The 25,395-nt window shown below is 41.9% G+C and overlaps 1 long non-coding RNA gene across 1 annotated transcript in view; it reads right to left on the reverse strand.

Moving 5' to 3' along the window:
• LOC131203320 (uncharacterized) overlaps nucleotides 1-25,395 on the reverse strand; it is a 63,928-nt gene that overhangs the window by 24,429 nt on the left and 14,104 nt on the right. The window contains exons 2-4 of the long non-coding RNA XR_009156345.1: nucleotides 10,899-11,045; nucleotides 9,488-9,647; nucleotides 8,733-8,834 (exon numbers count right to left, since the gene is read on the reverse strand). This is a non-coding gene — a long non-coding RNA (uncharacterized LOC131203320). The remainder of the gene's footprint in view (nucleotides 1-8,732; nucleotides 8,835-9,487; nucleotides 9,648-10,898; nucleotides 11,046-25,395) is intronic.

Genomic DNA, 25,395 nt, shown 5'->3' on the forward strand with positions numbered 1-25,395 from the left:
AGATAGCCACAGCTTTCCTCCTACCGTGTCATGCTACTAAGGCAAACTTCTTTTAAAAACTGCGGTAATTGATAAAAATCATGAATGGCTGGTTTTATATAAAATACTATGGTTTATAACATACGAAGTCCAAATCAAACACACTAAATTTTACCTTAGCATGTATTAACCCAGCCTGTGGGTACTTGCAAATAATGTTATGCTCACCCATATAGCGTCAAGTAAAATGTGCCACCCATCTACAAATTCTCATCAAAATATTGATCACAGAGGATTCTTCTCTGGTAAATGGCAAGGGAAGATGGTCATTGAAGAAAGCTATGGTCACCACTAGTCCATACTTTATGGACTTTTCTGCTATTTATCTTCAATAATTTTAGTTGCCATTCATTTGAGATTTCAAAACCCGGCCTCCATACTTTAAGCTAAGCCTTCATATTTTAAGCTAGGCCTTCATATTTTAAGCTAGGCCCATACTTTAAGCTAGGCCTTCATATTTTAAGCTAGGCCTTCATACTTTAAGCTAGGGACAACGCATTTTTCCCAAAGACAGCAGATAAATTACCTTAAAAGGTTTATTTTTTAACAGTTTGTCTTTTTCTTTCCTAAGGCACTCTGTTTATCCGCTCACCTTCCCTCCTAATTTCACACAGAGCAAGAAGTGCTCAGAAAAAGCTCCTGCCTAGAATGTCAAATAAATTCCAGCCTTTTCCATCCATTCATTACCTCTCCAGAAAGAGAATGTGCAGTTTGTAAAATGTTATACAATTAGTGCTCTCAGAGTGCTTTAAATGCAAACCTGTAAGAGGAAAGTAAAAACAAATCAAAGTTAATTGTGGCTGGCTGGAACAAAATGCTTAAATCAATATGATGGCGGCTCATCTGCTTGTCATTTAGCCATTACCTGGGAGACGAATACCTCCTACTGTGGCTGATTTTTGATACACATCTAGTTTGCCTTGATTCTGCAGACACTGTTTAAGCCAAAAGCTATCCCATACTCCCTACCTCATTATACTGTTTGCTCTTGCCTGCTGGTGCTTTTTTTGCAACCTTTTCTCTCTTTCTCTTTTATTTTCTGACATGGCCATAAAGGAGAAGGTTTGTATTAAAAAAAAAAAAAGTTGAAACGCAATGAAAGAAATCTTAATATCAGAGCTGAAATTAACATCTTCATAGAATAGAAATTCCACCAAGGTATAGAGCAGTGCAGAAATACGTTTGCCTGTGTAGATGTATGTATGTATATGTATCAATAAGGAGAATATTTGTAGCTCAGGGTTAATACGAAGGGTCCTTGGTGCTCTCTAGCTCAGGGGTCTCCAACCTTGGTCCCTTTAAGACTTGTGAGGGACTCTGGGAGTTGAAGTCCACAAGTCTTAAAGGGACCAAGGTTGGAGACCCCTGCTCTAGCTTGCTTGTTTTCTTACAGACATTTCATTATCCTAACTAGGTAACATCATCAGTGCTAATTTGGGTAATGAAACACCTGCAAGAAAAAAACCAAGCTCAGAGAGCACCAAGGAGCCCCCCTGTGTATGTATAGATGCACACATATACCCATACATATTTAGAGTTTAGATTTAAGCCATTTGAAGTTTATTCCATACAAGCTTATCTGGTTGGAAAAATCTTCCAGATTCTCTGGTTTATATCCTGGGTGGACATTTTGAGAACTAAAAAGTGTTTCTTTTCCCACAAGTACCAAGATCTCTGGAACCTGTATTTCATTTAGTAGGAAGGAACATATTATTTCACACACAGAGACACACACAGACATGCAGAATATAAATATCAGCCTCTTTTCTGCTTCTTGTTATGTACTTCATGCATAATGACACTGACATTTGTGGGGAGAAGGTCAAGCAAAAAAAGGGGGAAATCCAGGAGTGAAATCCAGCAGGTTCTGATAGGTTCTGGAGAACCGGTAGTGGAAATTTTGAGTAGTTCAAAGAACCAGTAGCGGAATTTTTGTGTAGTTTGGAGAACTGGCAAATACCATCTCTGGCTGGCCCCAGGAGTGGGGATGGAATGGGGATTTTGCAATATCCTTCCCCCAGGAGTGGGGTGGGAATGGAGATTTTGCAGTATCCTTCCCCTGCCACGCCTACCAAGCCACACCACGCCCACAAAGCCAAACCCATAGAACCGGTAGTAAAAAAAATTGGACTTCCCCACTGGGGAAATCCATACTCCTTTTGTCATCCCTCTGTATCTCCCATCCCTCCTTGTTCTGGTTCAGAAACCACCAATAGATATCAAGAGGTATCCAAGTGGATACATCCCATCCATCTGGATATTACTTCCTATATTCTTATTTAATTGAAACAAGTTGTTTCAGCAAGCAAGCTGTACTGTGTGTGTGTAGCTTGTTTCTGTATGCAAATTTTTGTTAGGCTACTTTGTTTGGAAGGGAACATACTCTACCAACTGATGTTACCTAGTTGGATAATGAAACATCTGTAAGAAAACCACTAAGCTCACAGAGCAGCAACGACTTCTCATTTCAACTTTGAGCTACAAATATTTTTCTTCTATGGGAACATACTGTAGCCCCTGTGTTTTAGCCAGATTTTTGTTGGAGTAAATGGGTTTCCTACAAAGGGAAAGATTTGGATTTGGAGGTTATACACCTGAAGTCAATTCCATCCCCCAAATAGCATCCTTCAGAACTCGCTCTTCAGAGGATGTCCTCCATAATACAATAATTATCTCTTTTAGAGTGTAAGAGTATATTGTATCTCACATTATAAAATACTGTGGAAGAATTGGGCTTAGGGGAGAGCACACTGTTATGTTTGGGTATTGACGAGGCAGGAGACCAGGTTAGTGACAACAGCTCTTTAATAACGGGTGACCCAGCAAAACTCTGGAGAAAAACCTCTCCTTATATACACTTCAGCCTGAGGCTGCATCCAATCAGAGACGAGATATTTCCCGCCTAAAACTCCCGCCAAAACTTACAGTAATACATTACACTCCTTCCCTCCCAGAAGGCACTTTGCCAATATTTGCATATTACTTCTCACGTAGTCCTGCAGGTACGTGGGCCTCCTGACTCTCCCGGACCTGCGCAGTTCACTTTCTGGAGTTGAGTCGAGCTTGCGGAGGGACTTTTCGTTCCTCTGAGCTCCTCCTCCCGCCATCCGCCCTGGATTATTCGCCGGCTCGGACCTGCTGTCCTCTAGAGGGACCGGAGGGTGTCGCTGGACCTCGCCTGACTCAGATAAGTCTCTGTTTGGTTCTTTGCTTACGCTTTCTGTTTGTTCTCGGCTCCAGTCAGCTGTGGGGTTAATTAAATCATAGTCAGGGCTGGTCTCGCCTAATTCTGCCTTATCGCTCAATCTGTTTCTTAATTGATCTATGTGGCGCCTCCAAACTCTGCCATCGCCTAGTTCCACTAGATAAGATTTGGGGCCCGCTTTGTCTATGACTATCCCCTCTTCCAGTTTGGGCCGCCGCTGTAATTATGTGCCCACACTGAGTCTCCTATGTTTAACTCTCGGATTCTATCTGGTTTTGTTTTGAACCCGTCCTGTACGTAGTTCGGTGTAGCCGGTCTAGCGGGCACCGTAGCTTCCGCCCATTAATAGCTCGGCTGGGCTGCGGCCGGTGGCCACACAGGGGTCCTGTGTTGGACGGTTAGGAATCGTCGATTTGTGCCTGCCAATCGCCGGGCCGCTTCGTGATAGCGCTTCTTCGCACCGAACAAAGCGTTCAGCAAGGCCGCTCGACGAGGGTGGAACGGCGCTGAGAGGCATGTCGGATGCCCTCTTCAGCCAGGTACCCTTCAAATAATGCTGCGGTGAACTGTGGGCGTTATCGGACACGAGGGTGTCCGCAGTCTGCAGTGGCGAAAAGGTGTTTTAGTGCTGAGATGACAGCTCCCGCGGTTGTGGATTTCATTAGGATGATCTCCAGCCATTTGGAGAATGCATCCACCACAATTAGAAATGTTTGGCCGTGGAAGGGGCCGGCAAAATCAATGTGTATGCCGGACCAAGGGCCTTGGGGTTTCTCCCACTCCAACACTGGGGCCGTGGGTGGTAGTGGTCTGGATTCCTGACATACTTGGCATCGCCAACCCTGTCACTGATTTCCTGTCCATTAGGGGCCACCAGACATAGCTCCTGGCTAGCCCTTCATCCTCACAATTCCTGGGTGACCCTCATGCAGGAGTTCCAGGACTTTTTCCTCAGCTTCTCTGGAACTACCACCCTATCCCCCAGAGCAGGCACCCCTTGCACAGACAATTCCCTTTTTCTTTACAAATTCTAAAGCGTTCGCCCGGCAGCGGGCCATCCCTTGAACCCAACCGATTACAGTTCTTAAAACAACGTCCCGGTAGGAGGCCCGAGCCACTTCCTGCGATGTGACTGGCCAGAGTCCAAAGAGTCAATTAGTAGAACGGGGTGCCCGGGTGGGGTCCTCGATTTCCCGGCAATGGGCATCTGCTCAATGCGTCCGCATGCCCCAGCTCCTTTCCAGGCCGATGCTGCAGTTTGTAGGAGTATGCGGCCAAAAAATAGTCCATCTGGTCAGTCTAGGTGAGAGTGCTACTGGCGTTGGGCGGTCGCCAGCCAGTAACCCCAATAGCGGTCTGTGGTCAGTGATAATTTCAAAGTCTCGCCCAAAACGTATTCGTGAAATTTTTTCACCCTGACACTATTGCGAGAGCCTCCTATCTAGCTGGCTGTAATTCCTCTCAGCCGGGACATCGTTCGTGAATAGAACGCTATAGGGGCTTCAGTGCCGCTTTGGGAGTCTGTGGCTAAGTACAGCTCCTACTCCATAGGGGATGCATCACAAACCAATACTAACGGCAGTCTGTTGTTGTATTGTATTAACAGGCTATCGCTTGATAGCAAACTTTTACTGCCTCAAATGCCCTATTCTCTGACTTCCCCACGACCAAACAGTGTTTTTCCAAGCAATTTATGCAACGGTTCAGCAACGGTTGCCTTGTCTTTTAAAAACACGACGTAAAAGTTTACCAGACCCAGGAAAGCCTGCAGTTCTGTCTTGTTTTTGGGTGCTGGGGCTCTCTTTTACGCCTTGACTTTGCTCTCAGTGGGTGAATCCTTTTGTCTATTCTATAGCCCAAAATTCAACAGATTCGACCCCTATCTGACACTTGCTTGCTTTGACTTTTAATCCTGCCGACCTAAAATGGCCAAAACTTTCCTTAATCGCTTCCCAGTTCTCTTAAATCTTCCCTGATACCAACACATCATCGAATAGGCACGACTCCGGTAACCCTTGTAGGAGTCGCTCCATCAAATTTTGAATAGCCCAGGGCCACACTCACCCCAAACTGTAACCGGGTGCACTTAAAGGCACCCGGTGCGTTACAATGGTCTGGGCTTCAGCTGTGCTAGCATCTACGGGTAGCTGTTGGTACGCTTGTGCCAAGTCTAATTTGGCGAAAACTTGTCCGTGCCCTAGTGAGTGCAATAAGTGTTGCACTACTGGAACTGGGTGGGCGCTTTTGCAATGCTTTGTTCAAGGTAGCCTTGTAATCAGCGCAAATTCTTATGGACCCGTCTGGTTTTATAGGGTGACGATTGGCGTCTCCCATTTGGCATGGTCAACTGGCACTAGTATCCCCTGGCTGACTAATTTATCTAACTCTTTGTCGATTTTAGGTTTGAGTGCAAAAGGAACCCTCCTTGCCTTTAACCTAATGGGAGCTATTTGGGGGTCTAAATTGAAGGAGATAGGGGTCCCTTGTACTTGCCTAAACGGTCCTCGAATACCTCTGAATTCCTCCATTAGGGCGTTTTGCAGGTTGCATCCGTCCGTGGACGCCAGTCACCCCATTCCCAACGCCCGGAACCAGTCTAGCCCCAGCAAGCTTGGCAAGGTTCCTCGACTAACGTGATGGGCAGGGTCTTTTCGTATGTCCAGACGACCTCGACGGTCGTTGTCCTCGAACAGGGATGCGGTTGCCCTGGTAATCCTGCACCCGGAGCCGTTGTTTCTGTAGCTTGCGCTTTGCGATGTGCGGCAAGGCTTTCACAAAAGTGTCCCAGGACATGATTGTGATAGCTGATCCTGTGTCTACTTCCAGTCGGCACGGTACGCCTTCAATTGTCGGTTTTGTGAAGATCTTTTCTTCGATGCGGGTAGCTGCGTGGTCTATGGTAACAGTCATTCGGTTTGACTTCGCTCTTTCTTTCCTGGCCAATCGCGGTCGCCTTGCCGATCTCGCGCCTGATTGGCTGGTTTGAAATTTCGGAATGTGGGGTTTGCATCTCTGACTCAGAGCCGCTCTGATTGGCCGATTTGAATTTTCGGCGGAAGGTTGGGGTGCTCGGCAGACTTGAGCCAGGTGCCCTTCCTTTCACACCGCCGCAAATGGCGCCCTGAACTTACATCTTTGGCGCTGATGTCGCCCGCAACTTCCGCATTCCTCCGGGTCTTCCTTGTCGATTTTCCGGTGTAGTGGACTTCTTCCTCCTCTTCGCTGGTTGACTCACGATAGGTTTCTTCGTGGTGGACTGTGCTCGCTTTGCGCCCGCCATCGGCGTGAGTCGCTTTGTAAGGTGTCTGCTGCATGGTTGGACATCTCATGGGCTCTGGCTTCGCCCAGAGCGTTTGCCAATGTCAGGTTGCTCTTGGCTAGCAACCGTCTCCTCAAACGGATGTCTCTGACCCCGTATAAGTTGTTCCAGCAGCTCTTCGTCCAGATCGCGGTACTGCAATGCTTGGAGGCTTGTCTCAGGGCTGCCATGTAGTCGCTGATAGACTCGCCTTCTTGTTGCCTGCGCCCCCAAACTCGCACACCGAACGATTTGGACGGGCTGGTGCGTAGTGATTCTTCAGGAGGGTCTGAAGGGTCTGCCACGACACGGAGTGTAGCGGTGTTGGCTCGCCAGGGCTTCTGCGACGGCGATGACTGCGGACCCACAGTGGCTTATGAAGTAAGCCCGTTTGCGGTTGTCGGAGACTCCTGTAGCTCGTTTGCCTCCAGGAAACTTTCGAAACGGGTCATATAGATTCCCCATTTCTCCTGGGCCGGGTCAAACGGAGCAGGTGGCGCGTAGCCGGTCATCGCTGCATTCGCCATCACCTTGCTGGGTTTGATTCTCGTAGTGAGTTCAGCTCTGTTCTGGTACTCTGCCTCAAAATCCCACCTTCGTCGCCAATGTTATGTTTGGGTATTGACGAGGCAGGAGACCAGGTTAGTGACAACAGCTCTTTAATAACGGGTGACCCAGCAAAACTCTGGAGAAAAACCTCTCCTTATATACACTTCAGCCTGAGGCTGCATCCAATCAGAGACGAGATATTTCCCGCCTAAAACTCCCGCCAAAACTTACAGTAATACATTACACACACTATACATGCAATCTCCTCTATTTACTTCCTCTTAGCCCAGTTGTGGCAACTGAGGGTTACTCAGTAGTGGAAAGAGAGTAGCATTCATTCACGGACCTCGCTTCCCTAAACCATCTTATCATGGGTCAAGTCAACTATTTTCCTGCTGGGATGTCCCACCATGCAGGAAGCGTCCAACTCTTTTCAGTTTCCTTTTTAATTCCTTGGGATTTTTAAATGCTGTGCATCTCATTTGAAATAATAGGATAATGGTTGCTGGTAATGCAGTAGCAGCAGCAACAACTTCAATAAAAAAAACCTCATCTCAATCTTGTGTAGGATGGAAAGCCTATGATATACAATAGCTCAGTGATGGAGCAGGTATTATGCATGAAAACTATCCCAAGATTACTTTTTGCCATCCCCAGAATTGGATGATCTCAAGAGTTAATCATAATTACCTCCTTCACCATATTGTACAAAGACAAAATATGTGTCCGATTTTCTGTCTTACCATGTTATATGAACCTAATTATTTTGATGGGTAGCCCATCTCTGCGTGCACCCAACTAATTTTATCTTGTCTAGTAAAATACGGTTAATAAAACTCCATGTAGTAAATGGTGATTTTTCTCAGCTGGTTGCAGCATCTGATGCACCTTATCAGACTCAGAGGCTAGGTAGGGTCAGGCCTGGGTGGCATTTCTGAGAAGCCACCAAGCTGCAGACTAGACTGGTAAATTGAGTAAAACCCGTAAGGAAACAAAAACGCTTCTGCCAAACAAACCCAGCCCTCCACAAAAAATAGCATGCATGGCAATCAGAGATTCAAGGGCTTCTTTTATTAGCTGGTTGAAACTGGGATTAAGCAAAAATGGATCATTTCAGAACACCGCAGTAGAACTCCTTATGTCAGCTCCCTATATTCCAGTATTTTTTCCTCCTAGGGTTTAGAGATGTTATTGCTATGCCATTTTAACATTAGCAGCTTTCACACTGAGCATCAGTTTGGTCTAGCAGTTAAGGCACCAGGCTAGAAAGCAGGAGATGGTGAGTTCTAGGAGATGGCCTTAGGCATGAAAGCCAGCTGGATGACTTTGGGCCAATCTCTCTCTCTCTCAGGCCAACCTACCTCATAGGGTTGTTGTTGTGGAGAAGGTAGGAGGACGAAATTGTGTTGGATATGTTCGATGCCTTGAGCTGCTTGTAAAAATAATAGAAGTGGAGAAACAAAGAAAGAAAGAAAGAAAGAAAGAAAGAAAGAAAGAAAGAAAGAAAGAAAGAAGGAAGGAAGGAAGGAAGGAAGGAAGGAAGGAAGGAAAGAAGGGAAAGGGAAGAGGAAGAGATAGGAAGAAAGGGAGGGAGGGAGGGACTCCCAGAACACTTAATTTATTTTAAAAATAATCAATCACCTTTCTAAGTTGCCACATACGTTGTTACTGCAGCTGGGAGGTTTGATGGCCATCTATGATGGGAGCAGCAGCAATGCCAGTTAAGTAACAGCAGGTTCCTCCCTGGAATGGCAGAGAGGAATGGCACGTGAGGTTAAACATAGAAAAGATCTGAACCTTCCCCAAGAATGCCTGCATAGAAATGAAATGTAAAGAGGTACAGGGGGAAACTGGGGGAGGGCAAGGACAGAAACAATGCAGTTGTGATGGGGGGGGGAAATGCAGAAAATAATAGAAGAGAGACAGCAGAGACAGTCCAGGAGGGTAAGAATGTCTGTTTGAGAAAAGTAGCCTTTTCAATTTTCCTCCTGCTTGCTTCATTGCTATGTAGCTGTTGATGGTGTCCTTCTAGGATAAAGGACCCTCAAGTCTGGGAACTAGGTTGTAATGACTGTAAAGGAGGGATTGGAGGTGCAAGAAACCCTTTCAACATTTCAAAAGCCAGCAAAACAGGGGAAAGGAGAGTTACCTTGGACAAGGGGAGGTTCTACTGTTCCCTCTCTGGTTGCAAATCAGCAGTTTTAGTGGACAATAGGCTCAGCAGTGGCCTTATGATTGCCTCTTTTCAAATGGAAATGTCTATCCTAACTCCTCTGCCAGAGTTTTTCTTTCTTTTTTTTTAACCAGAACACAAATTGCAGTTTACAAGGCATTGAAAGGGGGAGAATCTTAGCTGAATATCTTTTTTTTTTCCGACAAACTGACATGTAAATTACCCTTTAAGTGTTCCACTCTAGAGCTCTGATCATCTCCTAATTGTCACAGTCAATTGTAGCCAACACTCTCTTCATTTCCAAGCGCTTTGACAACAAACCTAAGGATCAAAGCCGCATCAGCTCCCTTCAATATCCCTCTGTTTAGGATGCCACAAAAAGCCTGGAAGAGAAAGGAAGGAAGGAAGGAAAGGAAAAAAAGGTGTAAGGGCATTACTGTAGAGGAAACGAAGAGGAGAAAGTACTATAATAGTCATTTTCCTCTTCTCTAATAGGTTAGATCCTTATGTGGGTTGCTACCTCCAATTTGGCACAATACACAAACAGCCCATAAAGTACGCACTGCACTGCGTGTCCATCTTAGAACACTGCAATTCAGACAATAAACAGAATGTCAACTTTTTATTATGCATTGATCCAACCCTGCCTTTCTTTTTCTCAAGTCACCTCGGTCTAAAGAAAAGGACAGATGCCTTTTTTTCTTTCCTTAATTATTATTAAGTCAGCTTCTAGTTAAACATGGAAAGGTTAACTTGGTCCTATCCCCAACCACATTTTCTTTTGCTGCTGAGAGTAAGCTGAACGAAAGCTGATTGAGTTCAGAAAGAACTTTGCAGAAAGAATGCCTATGGAGATTCTCAGTCATCCAGGTCATGGTTGTCCCAAAGGTGCTTTTTCAAGAGACAATTGATCTTTCTGGATTATTATTTTTTTTTAAGATGTTTCATTTCTCATCCAAGAAGCTTCTTCTGCTCTGACTGAATGGTGAGGAATGGAAGGATTTATACTCCTTGCAGAAAGCTGGACATTTGCATTCTTTTAGCGTGATTAGAAGTCAGTTAAGGATGACTTCTTATACCAAGGATGTCCGTAGCATCCTTGGTATGACAAATTATTGTCCGAAGGGCACTTGACAGTGAATAAAACCAGAAGACCCAGGCTGATCCTGTAGTCACTCTTTAGAGCGAAAAAGATCCAGCAAGTCTGGTTATTCTATACTTCAGCAGCAGAACTAGGATCAAATTGCAGGTAGTCCTTGACTCAATCATTCCTTTAGTGACCATTCAAAGTTGCAATGGCACTGAAAAAATGTGATTTATGACCACTTACAGGCATTGTAGCATTACCAGGGTCAATCGTGGGACCTAAATTCAGATGCTTAGCAACTGGTTCATCTCTACAATAGCTGCAGTGTCCTAGGGTCATGTGATCAGCTTTTGCAAACTTCTGACAAGCAAAGTCAATGGGAGGGATCAGATTCACTTTACGACTGTGTTACTAACTTAACAACTGTGGTGATTCACTTAACAACGGTGACAAGCAAAGTTGTAAAATGGCACCAAGCTTACTTAACAACTATCTCGCTTAGTGACAGAAATTTTGGGCTCAATTGTGATAGTAAATCAAGGATTACCTGTATACAGTCATCACATTATGTCACAGGCAAAGTGACATTCGTGATCCTGTTTCTACCCTTGTGAGGGAGGAAAATTTTGGCTTGCTCCTATCTTAGACTTTGCAGGATTCTGAGGCTGACTCCAGACTGAATCTGCTTCCTTGGCTGTTCAAAGAAGAAACAAACACAAACTTCAGTTATGGGATTGAAACAGGGAGAAGGGAAAGGACATGGAGTAATTTTTCTCTGTCTTAAAAGTGTTGCTGCTAACTTCAGTCCCCTTGCCCATTGTGGATGAATCGCAATTGTACTCCAGGTATTGAGCTGTCTGCTGCAGTGGTTTTTGCTTTATGAACAGTGCTTTAGGAACCACTTGAAGGTACGCCCCATGTCCCAAAAGCTAGTTATGCCCCGGTTTTGAAGTTCTGTCATCAGGTCCCCTCCAATTGTCATTGTGACCACATTTTGCGTGCTTGGTAACCAGCCAAGATTTATGGTCATTTGTAGCACCCTGCAATCACACATCCACAACTAACAACATTTTTGCCAGAGAGTGGCTTTTATTTCTGGTTTCTGGTAAAAATCAGTCCATAGCAAACATGGGTTCATTTAACAATTGCAGCTTTCACTTAACAACTGCCACAAAAAAGGTCATAAAAATGGGTCCAATCATGTGGTGACAATTTATGACCATATTTATTAGGTTCATTTACAGTCATAAGTCAACAACTACTTGTATTGGCTGGATTCACAAATCATATTCCGATATAATGTGATTGGTTTGATTTGGGCCTAGCCTGTCACATTTGTAAAGCTGTAAAATATAGTTTATGGCTTCCTATATTATGCAGACGCATCCAAATGCATCTAAACAACAAACCAGGTTTCAATAGTAGAGAATATCTGTGGCTCAGGGTTGAACTGTGAACTTCTTGATGGACTCTGAAGGAGATGAGGGATGATGGATTATTTGCTTGCAGATGTTTCCTTACCCAACTAGGTAATAATCAGCATGAGTACCTTATTCCACCAGACTTGATATCTTGGGTCTAGAAAACTTGGAACTTCGTCGCCTTCGACAAGATCTGGGTTTAGCATATAGAATCATCCGTTGTAATGTCCTTCCTGTCAATGACTTTTTTAGTTTCAATAACAATATCACAAGAGCTACCAACAGATTTAAACTCAATGTCAACCGCTCCAGTTTAGATTGCAGAAAACACGATTTCTGTAACAGAATTGTATATACTTGGAATGCATTACCTGACTCTGTGGTTTCTTCTCATAACCCCAAAGGCTTTACTCAAAAACTGTCCACGGTTGACCTCACCACTTTCCTAAGAGGACTCTAAGGGGCATGCAAAAGAGCACAAACGTGCCTACCGTTCCTGTCCTACTGTTTCTTCCCCTATGTATATATATGTTTTTAGTACCTCGTTTCTCCTCATATATATGTCATATATTATATAACCCTTTATGCAACGCTTGTATATATATATTGTTATATTGTTATGACAAATAAATAAATAAATAAATAAATAAAATAAAGTATGGAGTTTGCTGCCTATTTATATGTAGCAGCTTGCTCTGCCAATTTTTATGAGGATATAGTTTCCACCTTGATCAAAATATTATTTTGTGATTCCTTGATCAAAATATTATTTTCTGCCTGATTGTCTGGTCTGATCCCTGCTTACTTGAATGTGGACTGTTAAAGGGAATATACCTTATTTACTTCCTAGGTTTTTTATTGTCTATTTTGAATGGTGTGTTAACATGGTTTATCTGTGAGTGCCTATTGGTGGCCTTTGGAACTGTGTTTAAGCAAACCAAGGTTTAGTGTGATGTGTGAACCTAGTCTCTGTCCTTTCTAAAATTCCGAGCCTCAGACGCCTAGGTAACCTTAATCCTATTGCAGCTTAGGGCTGATGTATGCAAATCTATTTTAAAATGGGAGGGGGGTTAATCTATTGAGCTTCAATGCCCTCTTAAGAATTTTGGTGGATTTCTTTTCTTCTTCAATGCAATGCTTAATTTTAAAGAGAGCTTCTATTGTACATAAATCTGGCAGTCCTCTGACTATTAGCCTGCCCTCATCTCCTTTTGTTTTCTGCTCCTTTCCTGCCAACTCTCACAGACAGCCATGTCCTATGTTCATACCTCTATATTTCCCACATTGTGTTTAGATACATGGGAAGCTTGTTTATCAGACCGTTAGTCCATCTAGCTCAATCAGCTCTTGACTCTCCAAGATTTTAGGCAAGGTTTTTTCTTTTCTTGTTTCTTTTTTCCCTCTCCTTTCCTTTCCTTCTCCTTTCCCTTTCCTTTTGATTTCCTTTCCTTTCCTTCCCTTTCTTTCCCTTTCTTTTAATTTCTCTCTCCTTTCAATATCTCATTTGTTATACTTTCTTTTTTGTTATTTACATTTACATTTATATCCCGCCCTTCTCCGAAGACTCAGGGCGGCTTACAATGTATAAGGCAATAGTCTCATTCTATTTGTATATTTTACAAAGTCAACTTATTGCCCCCCCAACAATCTGGGTCCTCATTTTACCTACCTTATAAAGGATGGAAGGCTGAGTCAACCTCGGGCAGGGCTTGAACCTGCAGTAATTGCAGGCTGCTGTGTTCTAATAACAGGCTTCTAACAGCCTGAGCTATTACGGCCCTTAGCTTTGATCTATTGGTTTTTCTTATATTTGTCACCTTTGGCTGATATTTTTTGACCTAAATTGTTTGGAATAAAGATAATCATCTGCTTTGATCTATGAGAACACTAGGGTGATAACAAATTTCAATGGAGTGTAGGAATTTAGCACCCACCCCCCTCCTAGAAGAATGAAATATTTTAGAAAATATTTAAAAGGCAGAATATATTTCCCTGGATGAGAAATGGAGAAACATGTTTTAAAGACAAAGCAGCTTCCTGACTCCCCCCCCCACCTTTGTCAATGGGCCATTAAAGCTTCAGCCAAGCTCACTCAATCCCCTCACCTTCCTCAATGGACCATCATTTGCAACACAATAGAACAGAAACTTACCACATGGCAAGGCTCAGGCAAGCTTGAGGGACAACCTACAATGTTAGCTAAGACCCCTAGACCACCTGGGAGTCTGACAACCAATCAGGATACTCTTCCTGTGCCCCAGAAAGTTCAAAGCTCAGAAAAAGCATAAAACCAGGGAGCACACAGGATCTCAGCCCTTTTCTGTTCAGGATCTCAAGCCATGTGATCCTGACCACCATTAAACCATCTTTCCAAGCAGCCTCCATGTTTCCAGTGTCTTTGTCCCCACTTGGAACTGAACCCAGATGGATATTTCTTCCAACAGGAGAATGCGCAAGATGACACAGCAGCCGCACACAGGATTAAATGACCCATTTTTATTTTACCTTATTTATTTAGAAGAGGTTCAGAAGAAATAACAAAATGTTAAAACAATCTAAAAACATAAAAGTGATAAAGAAATGTCTGGTGCCCCCAATTACAACCTACTCTAAACATCTGGAAGAAAAAAATATTTTAATATATTTAATATATTAATATATTTTCCACTGAATCAAAGAAGGAAGGAAGGAAGGAAGGAAGGAAGGAAGGAAGGAAGGAAGGAAGGAAGGAAGGAAGGAAGGAAGGAAGGAAAACTAAAATTGTGAAATACAGTATATGATTTTGGATCTTCTTTTCAACAGATAATTACAATCTTGTTGCTCCTCCCTTTAGCCCACCATTTAATTCATGGCTTTATTAAACTCCAAATCCATAAATCATCATTTCGTTTCCTTGTTCTTTCAGCAAAAAAGTCCATATAAGGTTCTCAGGCTTTCAAAAAAAATCCAAACTTTAGACCTTTATATGGCTCCAGCACACACAACCCAAGACTTGAGGGAAAACCCAGAGCTTCATGGCTTTTCAGAAGTCCAAGAGAGTCCTGGATTTCAGTGGTAATGTTCCAAAGCACAGGGGCTGCTGCTGAGAAGGCACATTGCCTAGGTCCTACTAGATGGCAATGTTCAAATAAAGGAACATAAAACACCACCCTGTTTGAACTAGTGCAATTTATTTATTTATTAAATTTCTATACCGCCCTTCTCCCGAAGGACTCAGGGCGGTGTACAGCCTTATTTAAAACACATAAATACACAATATAAATCCCAGATTGTCAGATACCCTCAGGTAGAGGCAGTCCTACAAATAATCTGGACCATTCAGGACTTTACAAGTGATATCCAATACCTTAAGACATAATAGAGTTGAAAGAGATCTTGGATGTCTTCTAGTCCAACCCTCTGATCAAGCGGGAGACCCTATTTCAAACAAGCAATTGTCCAATCTCTTCTTAAAAACCTCCACAATTTCTTAAGGCAAGCCATTCCACTAATTAATTGTTCTCAGTGTCACGAAATTTCTCCTTAGTTCTAGGTTGGTTCACACCTCGATTAGCCTCCATCCATTGCTTCTTGTTCTGCCTTTGGGTGGTTTGTAGAACATTGAATGGAAGCCAATACAATTCAAGCAGCAGGAGTGTAACATGGGTGAACCATGGAGTACCCAGAACCCCAGGTGCTGCTGCATTTTGGATGAATTGTAACATCCTTTGCTTAATATCTATTTTTGTTATTTCTGATTTTTCACATGGATCAAACCACTGGCAATGTTCCATGCCTTCATTCTATTTCACCAAGCCACTACAGTCAATGAACTTACTGTTAGTATCAATAGTGGACATAATTTACATAATCTACATCATGATTGACACTGAAGAGACAGAAAAGATCACATAAGATGAGTGTGAATATAATATTTCCAATTTACCATGATAGAAAAATCAGAATTTTACATGTTGTCTAATGCTTCCTTTCTAAGGCCATTTCTACACTTGCTTTCTCATTCCCTATCATGTATCACAATACAATGCAGAAACATTTAAGCTAATATACCTATATGTATGTGTATATAACTATATGCATGTGTTTAATCTGTGTTTCCTTTCAGATTGGTTGTAGTCCATGAGCAGTATTCTGACTAAAACATGATCAACCTAACCTAACCCAGGGGTGAAATGCTCCCAGTTCGGACCGATTCGGCCAAGCCGGTAGCAATGACAGACGGTGGTTCAGAGAACTGGTAGAGACTCCACCCACCTGCCCAGTTGTCATTGTTTTTTACTCTCTGTGCAAGCAAAGGGTTTGTGCATGCGCAGAGGGTCGGTGCACGCATGTGATGTGTGCATGTGCGTGGCGCGTGCACTTTTGAACCGGTAGGGAAGGTAAGTTGATTTCACCCCTGACCTAACCTCTCAAAAACCCCAATTTTGAAAGCCTATGCAAGTAGCAAACTGCACTGAAATTGTGGAGGCACCAGTCACCTCCAGTAGCTGTCACACAATAGTTTGCCATCCTTTTCAGGGTATGTGTGAGAGAGAGACAGAGAAAGTAAGTCAGGATACATCAGTCCTTTAAGTACATCAGGTCAAGAAACATTGCACAGGTTCCAGAAATGCTATTTCATTGTTTTCGAGTATAGTAATAACATCTTGAAAGCTTGATAGAGTTTCTCTTTGCCCCACCTTATACCAAACAAAATCAAGGTGGAGTAAATTGAGTTTCTTTCTCATGCTTCCTTCAGTTTCTGGACTGTGTAATCTCTTCTCCAAATCCCTCCTTAACAGCTTGTTTCTTCCTTCCCCCCTTAAAAGCTCTTTTATATCTCCAAGCCATCTGGGTTTGTTTTCTCTGCCACCTTTGTTACTTTGGTAGTGTTGTTTTCATGTTTTGCAGAGTTCTTTCTTTGTTATATAAATGTTTTAAACAATCTGTAAATCTCCCAGAGTCACTGGAAGGTGAGCAGCATATACATTTTAAAAAATATTATTATTAAATGACTTTCCAAGGTCAGTTTTAAATTGCTTTACAAGATGGTGGGCATGACTCCACAGTCAACAACCAACCCTTTTTAATAGGTGCACAACACATATAAAACAGGTAGAGCTTTGGTCACACAATTGTGCCTGCCATCTTGACTTTTTTAATCTTCCTTCCTTCCTTCCTTCCTATGGACACTCCTGGTTCTTTTGAAGTATAACACAAATATCTGACTTCTTCATAATAGTAATTTTAAAAGAACGTTGTAAAAATGAAAAGTGTGAACAAAAGATTCCAAGTACAATTTTTTTAAAAATTGTTAAAAACCAGTGATGCTGTGGATTACCTTTTTATAAATATTTCCAACTCTCTGAAAAATGGGTACTCTCTCCTGTCCTCATTTAATATTTTTAAGAGGATGATGGTTTTAATAACTGATTTTGAATCAAGATAGTTCACTGTTTTTCAGCAAATCAGTGATCTACAGCACCCAGATTCTAAATAACTTTGATTCAGTATCAATTTTTTTCTAAATGTTATATTAAATTCAGGTTTCCTTTCAAATGAGATCTGAGATACCAGTCAATTAGTAAATAACCTTTACAACCTGGACAATGTGTGCCCGTTTCCCAATCTTAAAAGCAATCTTTATGACAGCCTTTCTCAACTGGGCTTCCATAAGAATTTGTAATTGGAAAAAAATAAATAAATACAATTTTTTGAACTTAACACCCCTACAAGGTTAGCAATTGTGGGAATTGCTGCACACTGTGAGTCATCTGCTGACCTGCCACTTTGCTGTTGTGGTAATTGTTGTGAAATGCGCAATGTACAGGTCAGAAGTTTATTATATTGTGAAGTTTTTGTACTTTTTGTGATTTTTATAAATAGGAATTCCCTGAGACCTGAAAATTATTTCATGAGTGCCTCCAGAGTACAAGGGATAAGAAAGGCTGATTCAAGCAGATTTCTGGCAAAAGTGTTCTGCTCCTCTCTTACCATAATACTGAATGCTGAAGAAGAGGAAGTCAAAAAAAGGGGGAGAACAGAGTTTTAAAAGGTACAGAGAAACACAATGTGGTGGAATTAAAAGAAAAAAAGGAAAGTTGCCTTGAGTTCTCATACTTTTGGCCTTGCCGATTATTAATATTAGGTACCAGGGAATTACCTTCAAGGGTTCAAATTTCAATTTCTTTCAGTGAATTACTTTAAATTACTAAAGTAACAATGAGGAGGAGGAGGAGAGGAAGGGGAAGGGGAAGGGGAAGGGGAAGGGGAAGGGGAAGGGGAAGGGGAAGGGGAAGAAGAAGAAGAAGAAGAAGAAGAAGAAGAGGAAGAGGAAGAGGAAGAGGAAGAGGAAGAGGAAGAGGAAGAAGAAGAAGAAGAAGAAGAAGAAGAAGAAGAAGAAGAAGAAGAAGAAGAAGAAGAAGAAGAAGAAGAAGAAGACGACTATCTGTGTTGGTAAACATCTCCCTAATTTTCATGGTGATCTTGTAGGACCTAAAAAAAGTTCTTGAAATGGTTGGGAGTAAAGCAGCAGGCTGGTTATAAATGCCTAGAGTTATTTACAGTCAGGCACCATCAAATTGAATAAAATAAGTAAATATAAAATAAATGCAAGGCTAGTGGGCTGCCAATCCTTAGTGAGTCATTTACAAGTCTACATCTGATGAATTCATGGATTTAATAGAAAACATACCCACATTTATTAGCGATATCTGGCCTTGTTTCATTTCTAATCTGAGAAATCATTCCTGGATAATTGCACCTAGCATTTTCAAAAAAATCAAACAATTATCGAAAACAGGGGGGAAAATGACGACGACATAAAATATATTTTCTTATAGATCATCTAAATTCAGTTTGCATATTTGCGTATTTAAAAGAAATGAAAAATGTGGTTCAATATGTTTAAAGCAGTTCAATTTAGTTTGTAAGCAGATGGGACTGACAAAAATAAATTATCTAAACAGAAAGGACTAGAGTCTGGGATTGAGAAGATTTTCAGAAGCTCTTATGGGCATAGCGGATTATGTTAGTTTTATGCATGTATAGATATTAACTTCTACTATTTTTGAACTGTTTCACTCCCTTAAACTCTGGCTTTACCATGCTGTTTTTGTTTTTATTGAGTGACACCTAAGCTTTATTGCAATATGCATAAAACTGTGTATCAACCAAATTTAGATTATAATTCTCTTTATGCAGAAAATGAATTATAAATAATTCTCATATTCTTGCAAAAAGAAAACCCAGTCAACAGTTGCCATCCTTGCCATATTAAGGTAAAAAAATTGCAGCTTTCGTCTTTCAATGGATCTAAGCTTCAGTGTAGTGTTTTTTAACAATTTAACTAATTGATGTTATATATGCTTTCTTCAACAGGTAAAGTAGACATGATTTACCTCATCTGAAGCAAATTTTATTACTACTAAATATTGTAATAGTAAAATCAATGGAACTTAAAAGAACTGAATCTTTCTGGGATCTTGGAAATAATTTAAAATCAGTTTCAAATAACTCAGGATCAAAAATGGAAAACACGCAACACCCAAACAATGAAAATTCAAATGTTATATTATTGATTTGTTTAAGAATAAACCTATAACAGCCTGGTTCAAGCATGTAATACATCATCTTATTTTTCCTACATGTGAGAATTGGAGCTAAGTGAGTGATTCATTCATTATCATTTTTCTGAAAAATGGGGTTAGAAAATGGGAAGGATTGGGAGCCAGTGCCACATTTCCCTAATAGGGCATCTTTTGTATATGTTGGCAAGTAACTCTCAAAGTATCAACCCATCCAAGCAAAATGGAAAACTGGGGAATGATAATTCCAACTCAGGTGAAGGACACCAAAATGGAGAAATATAAACTATCTCTTGAGAGCTAAAATACAATTACCTCTGCTTTTATCTTTCATGCTACCTTTCATGGAAAAAATAATCATATTTTAACTGAGGAAACCATGTAATACACCCTATTTTTCCTTTAGCTGAAAATACTTGATGCTGTAGTAAGGGCTGTCAAACTTGTGGCTTGTGGGCCTGATGTGCCCACGCGTTAGCTATACCCACGCTCGGTTTAGTAAGGGGAAAAAAAGTCCCGATAGGTCATGTGACACCGCCATGATGATGTGAGTTTGACACCTCTGCTGTAGTACGCGATCAAGAAGTTCTGCTTCTATCCCATTGAAATAAGCAGAAATCGTACTGGGATATCATCATGCCATTTTTTCTGCATGTGTTCAGTGACACAGAGGTCTTAAATTCCTTTTGATTCCTCAGTAGTTAAATGCCATTGATTAAACTGGAGAAATCAAATCTAGAAAGCAGTTCAGAAAGGAAGTGGAGCTGCCCTTTCTCACAGCCTGAATGGCCTATTTGGTCTACAGATACTCTGGTTTTCTATGCTGCTAGTTTTAAAGCATGCCTAATTGCTTATGGTCAACATCCAGTCGCCACCAGATCACACATTAAACAGATAACTACTATTATTATATGAGCAGCTTCCTTGACCTCATATTTTGGTTTGGCTCAGCATTCCTGTACTTTTTACCAGTCTGGTTTGTAAGTTTCTGCCAACCTTGCATCTGTACGTGTCATTTTCGACTACTGAAAGTGCAATCAAAAGCCAGCCGAAAGCCCATGCTTATGCACACAAAAAGAATAAAATTCAAGAAATATGATCACGCATACCCTACAGTGTTTGCTTTAAGCAATGTTCTACACTTTAAAAGCAAGACAAAACAAAAACCCTCAAGCTAAGGTACAGTGTGTATTGTTTGGCAAGAAGTCTGACTGGACAATGCTAAATGTTTGGGTAAGTACATATATGGAAATGAAAGCCTTTCTTGAAAAAAGGGAACTTTTTTTAGCAGAATTTCTAGAATTTCACATTTGGAAATGGCTGGAAAAGTTTATAGAAATTAACACAATTAAAATCTTGCCAAGAGTTGTGGGAATTATGAGAGTGAATGGTTGGAGAGGGGAGAGTGGGCTCAAAGGTGCTTTTTCAGGAGACAATTGGACTTTCTTGCTTTTTCTTTGAAGACGTTTCACTTCTCATCCAAGAGGCTTCTTCAGCTTTGACTGTGTTGTGTCTTGTCCGCTCTCACAGCAGCCGGGGCCTTCTTATCTGCTCCTGAACACGGAGGAATGTATGCCTCCCGGCCCCAGTCCTGGCTCCATGCCCAGACAAGCTGAAGAGGAGGGGGCACCTCCCGGTCCCAGCCCTGGCTCCATGCCCAAGCAGGCTGCAGAGGAGGGCGAATCCCCCGGCCCCAGCCCTGGCTCCATGCCCAGGCAAACGGAGCAGCTAGACCCCTCCCCTTCCTCCACAGCATGTGATCCTGAGGAAAGTTTATTTCCAACAGCTGCTGATTGAAGTGACCCTCGCATCAGAAGACTGGATAGGCGGAGGCAACAGAAGGAAGGGAGGGGCAGGCCTTAATGAGTGCTGAGTCATGGAGCCACACCCCATGGCCTATATAAAGGATCTGCTTTCTGGCAGTCTCTGAGTCAGGCAAAGTCGAACTTATCTTGCTGAAGTCACTTTCTGGTCTCCTGCCTGCTCTGAGGACTTTGCTAGGACTTTGGGCAGAGCTGCAGAGGCAAGCCTGATTCGGATTTCCCTGACCCGGCCGTCAGCGGAGGAGTGGGACACGACAGACTGCCTGGTGGGGAATGGAAGGATTTACAGCTGGTCATTTGCATCCTTTTAGAGAATCATTGAGGCCACTTGGAGGTTTATGTATGTCCTCAGGGTCACCTGAGTAGTGCAAAGGGTTCCTGTAGTCTGCAGTTTTTTTTCTCTGGAAATCAGTTCATACTGGAGATTCATAGACTTTTAGCTGTGCACTTTGGGATGAACACCCTTAGGTGAGGTGGGAGTATGAACGGGTTTTCAGAAAAATTGCAGACTACAGGAACCAGGAGCACTACTCAGGTGACCATGAAGACACAGATAAACCTCCAAGTGCCTCAACAACTCATTAAAAGGATGCAAATGACCAGCTGTCTGCAAGGAATATAAATCCTTCCATTCCCCACCATCCAATCAGAGCTGAAAAAGCTTCTTGGCTGAGAAATGAAACATCTTCAAAGAAAAAACAAAGTCCAGTTGCCTCCTGAAAAAGCACTTTTGAGACAACCATGACCTGGATGACTGAGAATCTCCATAGACTATTGGGGGAGGGGAGTTCCCCAAAAATTATTCAGTCAGATTATCATCCTACTTGCAAGATAGGTAATATTTAATGTAATATTACCTCAAAAGATAGGTGGGAAGTTAATACTTTGACTAGCATAGGCCAACCCAGGGTGACTTTTATGCTCCACTTTTAAACTGCTCAAATATGGAACTTTTTCCTCCAGACTTGAAGCCCTGAACCGTGACGTCCTCCACATAAATGCAGGACACAGAGCCTAACCTCAAAACATTTATATTTCTGTTCCTCGTATACTGTATATGGGGTTTTTTGGTGAACTTCAAACATACAAGCTAAAAGTCACAGATTCCTTTCAGTGCATTCTTCGAAATTCTTCCACAGATTGCTGCATTTTTAATAAAACTGAAGAGAATTAGTTCTTTAGATGCAGTATATGCCATTTTTGTTAATTACATTGAGATGTAAATTCTATTATTATTATTATTATTATTATTATTATTATTATTATTATTATCATCATCATCATCATCATCATCATCATCATCATCATCTTAATTTGGGACATGATTTCTAAGCAGAGCTCACTCTGTACTAGCCCTTTGCTTAAAAAGGCCAAGTCTGATCCCCACCTCACCCCTACACACACATACCCCCACACACACACACACACAAGCCGTACACTTCTGTTCTAAATGGCCACTGTGAGAGGAAGAATGATCCACACCTAACTGGAGAAGCAACAATGACATTTGACCTCTTTTGCCTCTTTCTTTGCTTGCTCAGGGGAAAAAAGAAAACAGCAAGGTTAAAACAGTGAAGTGCCTCTTCTGGCAGGATAACTCTTCCTTATTCAACTCCATCTGCCCAACTTATTAACCCATGAAGAACCATAATCACTTCATGTCCCGCTCAACAAGGCAGTAGGTGCCAAATAGCTGCTCTGAAGGACAGGCAAATTGACTTTTGTTATTATTGTGCTAAGTACATGTAATGAAAAAAGATTCAAATTGGCCCTGCCCCTTTTGCAATTCATGCGGCCTCCTGATGCAAAATATCCATACATGCCAGATCAGAATACCTGAACGTAAGTACCACAAAGGGGGAGGCAAATTGGTTATCAGTCCAACAACTCTTTTGTCAGCTTTAAACCAAGCAGGGCAGTTCAACTTTTGTCAAATAGGCTGACATGTGTGCTGGCATTAGATCAGGGGTGTCCAAACTTGGTCCCTTTAAGACTTGTGGACTTCAACTCCCAGAGTCCCTCAGCCAGCAAAGCTGGCTGAGGAACTCTGGGAGTTGAAGTCCACAAGTCTTAAAGGGACCAAGTTTGGACACCCCTGCATTAGATGCTAAACGTTTCCATTAGCATGTCAGCCTGCATTGCCAGAACAAGATCTGCTTTTATGGCTGCATGCTGCAGTGGCACTGATTTTTTCCCCCCTGTTCTGTTATTTTTCCAGGCCTGGCATATGAAAAGGTGAGGCTGAACACCTTCATGTCCAGCCAGTCAAAAACAATGGCATTCTTTTGCTAGCTATTCCAATGGATGCCATATATACGATCAGAATTTTCAAAAATAAATGCCTAAGTAGCAGATATAGACACCGCAGGCCTAATGAAGTGATAACTGTATCTATATTGTCAACAGGTCTGTAAAATCGCCAGCCAGGTTAGGGCCTTTCCTTCTAAACTAATCAAAGACTCGAACATTAGCATCTCAAAGGTAAGATATCAAACAGCCTCACCATTCCAGAGTCCTAGCCACAGCAGCAATGTAATGCTAGTAATCAACATGAGATCCAAATCTGTGTTAAAATGCACTCTAAGAAGCACCAGGAACCGACCAGGTTGCTGAAGGTCTGACCTTGTCAGACAAAAAGGTCTTTTCCTTCATGGCTGAGGGTGGGAAGATCAAAACAGGAAGGAGGCAGAGATTGAAATCAGGGACAAAAGTAAGCCACCGAAAGACGTTTATCAAGGACAGCACAGATGGAAGCCAATAAAGAAGAGCTAGAGGCCCAGACAAGGCAGGAGAATTTGGCTGACACAATATGAAAGGAATTTTTAATTGGCCCTAAACTATTGGCATTTCCTTCTTTGAAAGAATTTAGTTCCTGCTGCCAAGGCCTGTTTTAGACAGGATGTAGGAGACAAGGAAAATCTTTACCTGTAAGCTTTCTGCACAGGGCTGGTCATATTTAAAGAGACTCCAACATAGAGCTGGAAAGACACTTTCAAACAGGGATCCTGTTTGAAAATGGCTAATTTGCCCTCTGATGTGGGAGCTTCGGCTGTGAAATTTTTCTGTGTTCTGCACTGTATGTTTACACATGTAAGTATTGCACTAGAGACAACATTTTTCTCTTCCCCACATTGAGACTTAGCTTTTAAGGCTCTGAGGTTGGGAGGCCAGCTCTACGAAATGAAAATGTCATTAGCAGGTCACCACTGAAAGACAAACATAGAAACAAGAGATTTGAACAGCCTTTCCCAACTGAGCGTTCTCTGCCATTAATTCTCAAACTTTCATTAAGAACTCCATGCAGTAGTCTTATAAAAAAAATAAAAAAATGAAGCAGCAGTTTTTCTCTCTACTTTTTTCAAATGTGTGCTTTCCTGGACATGAGAAAGAGAAGGGGGGCATTCTATTATTGTATTTATATTTTACAAGAGCTTTAAAGGATGTAAAAATGGAGTAAGGCTTTTGATAATGCTGCTATGTCTAATAGAATAGAATAGAATAGAATAGAATAGAATAGAATAGAATAGAATAGAATAGAATAGAATAGAATAGAATAGAATAGAATAGAATTCTTTATTGGCCAAGCGTGATTGGACACACAAGGAATTTGTCTTGGTGCATACGTTCTCGGAGTACATTAAAAAAAAGTACATTCCTCAAGAATCCCTATGATAGTCATATGGAAACAGTCAATATAAATCTTAAGGATACCAGCAACAAGGTTACAGTCATACAGTCATAAGTGGGAGGAGATGGGTGATAAATCAGAAATATGTTCTGCTTGGGTACCAGGTCTCTTTGCCCTGCCAACTCTCTGTTGAACTTGAATGGGTCTGCTACCCTTTCTCTCCCATTCACTCCTGGGTGCTCTCCCAATGGAAAATGAAGTTATACCCCAGTAGACTACTTTTGTAGTCTCATCCTGAGACAGCTTTGTGATAACTGCAGGATCTAGGAATTGTGGTCCCATCTCCTCTGGAGAATGCTACAGTATGTTGGAAGGCTGAATTAGAGCATGGATTAATTAGAAGATGGCTCACAAAATTAGATACTTTGGAATATAAACCAAAATCATCAACAAATATTGGACACGCATCTGAACATATATTACTGCAACCTCTCAGACAGAAACATCTAAGACTGTAGGACAACTACACATGTAGATGGAGGAAGAAAAGATTGTAGTGTGTGCCCACAAAGACAAAAGATGTGTTATTGTCAATGTGAAAAGGGCA

The sequence above is a fragment of the Ahaetulla prasina genome, chromosome 1 (genome assembly GCF_028640845.1).
Source record: "Ahaetulla prasina isolate Xishuangbanna chromosome 1, ASM2864084v1, whole genome shotgun sequence".
Classification (NCBI taxonomy): Eukaryota; Metazoa; Chordata; class Lepidosauria; order Squamata; family Colubridae; genus Ahaetulla; species Ahaetulla prasina.